This window comes from Nannospalax galili, unplaced genomic scaffold (genome assembly GCF_000622305.1).
Source record: "Nannospalax galili isolate Female #2095 unplaced genomic scaffold, S.galili_v1.0 scaffold242, whole genome shotgun sequence".
Taxonomy (NCBI): Eukaryota; Metazoa; Chordata; class Mammalia; order Rodentia; family Spalacidae; genus Nannospalax; species Nannospalax galili.
In genome coordinates, this window is record NW_008348081.1 from 481,367 (window position 1) to 487,862 (window position 6,496).

General features: G+C 36.3%; 1 protein-coding gene across 1 annotated transcript in view; it reads right to left on the reverse strand.

The window, feature by feature from the left end:
* Window positions 1-1,071: 1,071 nt before the first annotated feature.
* Zdhhc2 (zinc finger DHHC-type containing 2) overlaps window positions 1,072-6,496 on the reverse strand; it is a gene marked incomplete in the record, with an annotated part of 72,670 nt that continues 67,245 nt past the window's right edge. Inside the window, 1 exon segment of the mRNA XM_008844519.3 lies at window positions 1,072-3,100.

Consider the following 6,496-nt stretch of genomic DNA (forward strand, 5'->3'; position numbering starts at 1 on the left):
CAGAGACAGATATTAATTGCCTAGGCTCTGTGAGAGGCAAGCATCCACTACTTACATTTCAAAGAGATTTGAAGCCTCCTGCTACACTGATATGGTGCTGAAAAGTACTTGTTTATATGTGGATCTACAGGAATTCCTCTGAAATACCTACTTCATAGTTCAGTGATACCACTATTTACAAGCCAGGGCACTACTATACACTAACACAGTCACCATTGGAAAGAGAAGTGCATGGTTTAACTACTGTAAACATTTCTTGTGTTCTGTCACAAAGTTAAGATCCTCTATTAATTTTAAAGGAAATCTGGTGAACATACTGCTCAATTTTAAAGACTTCTCTAATATTGACATGCTTTCATCTTCTTAAGGCCTCCCCCAGAGATTCATACTTGACTGAACTGTAGACACCAACTTTACCAATAGTAGCTTTGGTAGACTATTATAAACAAACAAACAAACAGAAACATCCTAAAGCTAAAGGAATTATATTATCAGTGCAAACACAATTTCACTTAGCTAGCAAAGACTAACAGCTACACATAGGTTGTATCAGGAAGAAATTCATGAGTGTGGGTTTCATCATTCAGATGCAGGAGTGCTTTATCTTTGGGGGGGATCCTTTTCTATTACATTACATAACAGCAGACAGTTAATGTAAATGAAACACTTGCTCAATGTTTTTAAATGAACAGTTTCTTAAATCTTAGTGCCTATATGAAAAAAGCTCTAAAAATATGTAAAATTGAGATGATCAGTTTAAATATAATCAGGACAGTTGAAGAGTGTGTGTGCTTTTAAAGCAAAATGCTTAAAATGTTTTTAAGGTGAGTCTTGTAAACATGTACAGCGTATAGACGTATGTATTTGGTGCTCTGTCCAGTCAGGTAAGATGGTAGTGTAAATCTAATGAGACACACAATCATTCAAATCATTCCCCCATCATTAAAAGCAAAATAACAACAACAACAAAACTCCAACAACTTTAAAGGTTAAATAACTATATGAAGACAGTGAACTATTATAACTTAATGAAAAAAATTTATTATTTACACTTTTTTTTCAAATCTGATTCTAAGGTGTATTACCTTAGGTATTTAAGTACATAAAAGATTTTATGGGAGGAGAAATAACAGTATTCTAGTGAGGCAAAACACAAAATTCCCTCCCTTTTCTCCCCCTAGCTTCCAGTTTGACAAGAGGAAATGCCTAGCAGAAGCCTGTCCAGGCTGTGCTTTGAGGAGCACCTGGCTGCTCAGACTTCCTACTGCACCACCTGCTGCTGCCTGCATGATTTCTAGCAGGAGCTCCAGGTTCCAGTCTGGCACTTCAGGTAATGACAAATGACCAAAAATGTTTGAAGACAACAGGAAACATGTATCACATCCTCTGAGATTTCCTGAAGCAGATTGTCAGTCAGATTACACTTGCTAGCTTAAAAATATCAATAATCATCCTACTGTTTACAGAATTGCACCCAAATGAACTATAAAATGGACTGGGCTGACATTGGTTCCTCAAAAACACATTTATTATAAAACTCTATAACTCTTTCAGCAAGGATGAGTAATGCAAGGATTTTTTTAAATTCCATTATCTCCTGGTCTTTACATTTTATTGAATTTCTGCATACATCAATTATTTAGCTGTTTTTAAAAGCTAATCTACTTTAAATTCTCAAAATCAGTACCAAAGAAAATATACAGCTTATAATTCTAATGGTTAATTTATAAAACTTACACCCCAGATATTTTTTTAAAACGGGACTTTTTCTTTTTGTAAATAGTGCATACAAAGGCACAGGAGCTTCTGAGTACATTGATGGAAGCTGAACCTTGTGGCATCAATGATCATTGCTTCAGTTTATCTTACACTAAATGTCCAAACAGCAAATCATTTAGTTCATGCTGAACTAAACTTCCAAGAGTATATGATTTTGGTTTTTTTGGTCTTTTTGAGACAGGGTCTGTCTGTAGCCCCAGCTGTCCTGGAACTCACTATATAGACCAGGCTGGACTTGAACTCACAGAGATCCGCCTGCCTCTGCCTCCCGAGTGCTGGGATTAAAGGCCCGGCTGAGTATATGATTTTTAAGTAATTTACATAATTCAGCCTTGATAGGTATTCGAGGAAAAATATAGGTTGACTTAATAATTTTAATGAAAGGGACATAGATATAACAAAGATAGGAATAATCTATTAATCCATCAGGAATTCTTAATACTCAGTATTTTTGCCGTATTCGATACAGGAAATAACCTCAACAGAGATTTTGTAAAAGCCAAATCAGCAAGAGTGTTTTCAACCAATCTTCATAATTATCAGCATAAATTTCCTCCAATTTAAATTTAGAAGAGATAAAATAAATTTCTGAAATAAGCCCTTTGTTAAAACATTATTAGTTCTGACAATAGTTTTCCAGCCAATTGCTTTGAACAGTGAATTCAAGCTTCACAATTCATCCTTGTTTTCCAATAAGGGGTAAAGGCTAGAATTAGATTGAAAACCTGCCAAAAGTGGATGGTGATCTTCAGTTGTAGGCCAGTTGGCCTTTGTAATGAACTCAGTACAGTTCTCTCATCTGAAGCCAGATTCACACCAAGGGAAAAAATCAAGGCAGTATGATTTCTTACCTTCTTCTTCTTGAAGGTAATTAGCAGGTTTCACAAATAAAGCTTGTAATTATGTGAACTGAAATCTCTTAAATCTTAAGATTAATCTAAATTTTCTGAAATAGATAGCAAATAACAAATAGTATTATGTGATCAATTGCACAACCCAAATATTTGGGTGAAAACTGGCCCATGAACTTATTCCCAGTTTTTGGCAGAAGATTGCTCTGCTTTAATTCATAAACTACAATTAGTTTAAAGAATAGGGATTTGTTGTTACTTATAACAATCTATGCATCGGATCAAAAACGTGCTCTACTTGAAGTATTGACTTGGCAATAACTGCTCGATATTCTCCATACCCCAGGGTTTGATCCCCAGCACTGAAGAAAAAAAAAAAATCTTCATATTTAGTCAAAGGGATATAGGGACAATTGGCCAACGGTGCCTTCCTGTGGGTAGCCTCTTCATCCTTCTAACAACATTGGTACCTTAAAGGAAACAGAAACCATGAGACTATTGTGTTAAGTGTAAAAAGAAACACCCCAGCAACTTGCTCATCATTTGTTGCAATACATAGAGCCCTTGTTCAGATCTCGTTCCTATGCTACAAAGCTTGGTAGGCATGTTCTTGAATAGAGACCTCCAGATTCCATGTGCATATGGAGAGGATCTTACTAAAAATATTTTTAATGTAGATTCTGAATAGAAGGTCTAGGGTAAGGAACAGGACTCTGCAAGTCTGGCAAGCAGTATTAGAGGCCAGTACTGCTGCTTTGGGACCAGAATTTGAGAGGCAGTAGTCCATGCTGTGAGTTCTGCATTCATCCCTCTGAGGCCAGCCAGAGTATGGGAATGGCAGAACAGCTGGAAGGGAAATTTAAGGAAATGAATGCATACTATCACAGTATTTTTATATTTTCTTATATTACAGGGAAGACTTGGCATGCCTGAATTAATCTTTTTAGCATAACAATGGGTTTTAGGAAAAATTTAAATTTTCAGAAATTATGCTGAACTACAAAATAACCATATAAAAAGGCCACAGGTTGGGCTTGGGACACAGCTCGATGGTATAGGACAGTGCTTGTCTAAAATGCATGAGGTTCTGGATCCCATCTCCAGCATCTCCCCAAAAGTCACAGGTCATTTATTAATGTAGTGCAAAAAGACAAGGAAAAAGTGAAGATATCATCTGCCAATATGAATTAGGTCCACCAACATTAGACATCATTTTCATAAAGGAGTATATTAAATAACTTGCAAATTTGAGACAGTTCAAGAAAAAATATTTTTAGAATATTTTATTTGCTATTTTTATTTTATATGTAAGTGCACCCAGGTCATGAAATACCCACAGAGGTCAAAAAAGGGTGCCTCAGAGCCTATGGAACTGAAGTTATGGATAGTTGTTAGCCACCATGTGGGTTCTGGGAACCAAACCTGGGCCCTCTGCAAGAGCAGCCAATGCTCTTAACTACTGAGCCATCTCTCCAGCCCCAAGGGAAATAATTTTTTTTACAGTGTCATGTCTGTTACTATCTTAGGGGAAGCTTAATTGAAACATTTTGCTGGTAATGGTTATGCCACTTGAATGAAATATATATCAGAAGAATCACCCTTTCTATAGGTCTGTGCAATTGATTTACATTGCCATTTGGTTATTACAGTTGTCACATTCAAATATAATAAAACCAAGTTTCTGTGAGTTTTTTATTTTAAGCTGTTTGATCACTTTTCTAGCAAATATCTATTGAGAACCTACTATCACTGTTTTTGTGAAAGGTGTTGGGGTTGGTCACCACCAAAGGCAGCACTGGGCTGTGCCAAAATACTAATAAGCCTAAGAGACTCACATACAGCACACCACAGAAGCATAAGCAATGTTTAATTCACAGAAGTTACTAATAAAGATCTCATAAACATTAGAAATTAAAATTAATAATTTAAAATACCCCAAACAAATCCTGTGAATTTTATGTCTTAAACAACTATGTTCTGCAAAATATTTTATTTGCAATTAACTAGTGGTTCGTAGTTATGTATTCACAGGTCCGTTCTTAGGATCTTTTCCAGAAATTTAATAATATCTTCTTGCATTTAACCAAATTCAGAATATTCCATTTTCATGGTCTGCTGAAAATGGTCAGTAGCTGTGGTCAATCTGATATACTGTGCCATCTTGTTTTCAGAGCTGATTCATAGCTTCCCAAAGTCAAAAGAGACCCAAAGTGGCAACTTAACAAATCTGTATTTTGTTCTTTATTGCATGTTTATTCATCAAAATCAAAGTAAAGTGAAAAATTCAATATTCATGAAGTACTTTGATACAAATGATTATTAGGCATGAATCTCCTTTTCCCCTTAGACTTGGGGATTATAGATTGCAGTATGCTTTTTTAAAATAGAGAGCTGCACTTAGAGCGTTTATGTTCAATGTATTATATTGTTTGTTGTTGAGACAGGGTTTTACTCTGTAGCCTTGGCTGGCTTGGAGCTCCCTATATGGATCAGGCTGGGCTGTAACTTGCCGAAATCCTCCTGCTTTTCCTTCTGACTGCTGGGATTACAGGGTGTACATTCCCATCCTTGGCATATACTATGTTCATTCTAATACTGCACATACAGTTGGTTTGTTTATTAGTTGGACATGGGTTTATTTCAAAGGTTCTCATTATGATAGCTTTATAGCAACTATGGGTTTATAAACAGATTAGGTTTTAAGGAAATGGAAGTACCAGGGTTTTCTTGATTATAATTTAAGGAGAATGATCAGGAGTACCTATTATTTTTAAGGATGACCTGTGATGAGGTCCTACTTTGAATGACCCAAAATGGGGATACAGTGGTTTGTGCTGACAAGATCTAATCATCTAATACTTAGAACTAGTAAGATTCTGCAAATAGATTACCAAAATATGATACAATAATCCTAAATGATATAAAGAAGGAAAATTCTATGATCCCATAAAATACAAGATAATTTTCATGTATATTTAATATGTTAGGATCCATCCTTGTCATTTAATGTATTACTACAATAATATTTTTTCCAATAACTTATTTCTATGGCTTATCAAGTTAACCAGAGTACTAACACTGAAGCTAGGTCCATGTCTAGCATGATGAATGCAATCCCAGAAATTAAGTAACACAATTGTTTATGGAAAACTATAAACTATGAAACAAGAAATCTGTTAAAATATAAAATGTGGGGCTGGAGAGATGGCTCAGAGGTTAAGAGCACTGACTGCTCTTGCAGAGGACCCGGGTTCAATTCCCAGCACAATTCAATACTGCCACCTGACCCCCTACTCCGAGGTCCTGTTACACCTATTATATTTACATTTAATTTATGCAATTGAGCAGCAGCATCTCCAACTGTAAGATTTGGCATAAGGAAAAGAGCAAAAACAAAGCTCTTCAAATGTTCTGGTGTCTCTCTCAGTACTTTCCATCTTATAAAATCAGTAAAAGGCATGTCCTCTGGGCCCTCCCATTGTGGAGGATTTGGTGTTGCACTGCGAATCCACTCGAGCATACCAATTTGCCTGAGCTTTACAATCCCTTCATCAACACTAAGCCAAGGAATATCAGGTATCTCCAGCTCTCTGTCAGTAGGCCATCTCTTGATAAATACCTCAGCCAACCAATCAAATAAACTTTTAACACCTTTTTAACTGCACGAGCTTCCATATTAAACCTAGAATCTCCAGTCAGGGGGCCCATGTCAATAAACTCAGCCTGATCCAATTTTATGTTCCTTCCACCATTATCCCATACCCTTAGCTTTGAGTATGGTTATAGGTCTAGAGGCAACAATAACTGGGCCCTGAGGCTTAACTCCAGTTCCAGGGGAATCCGAAGCCCTCTTCTGACCTCTGTGG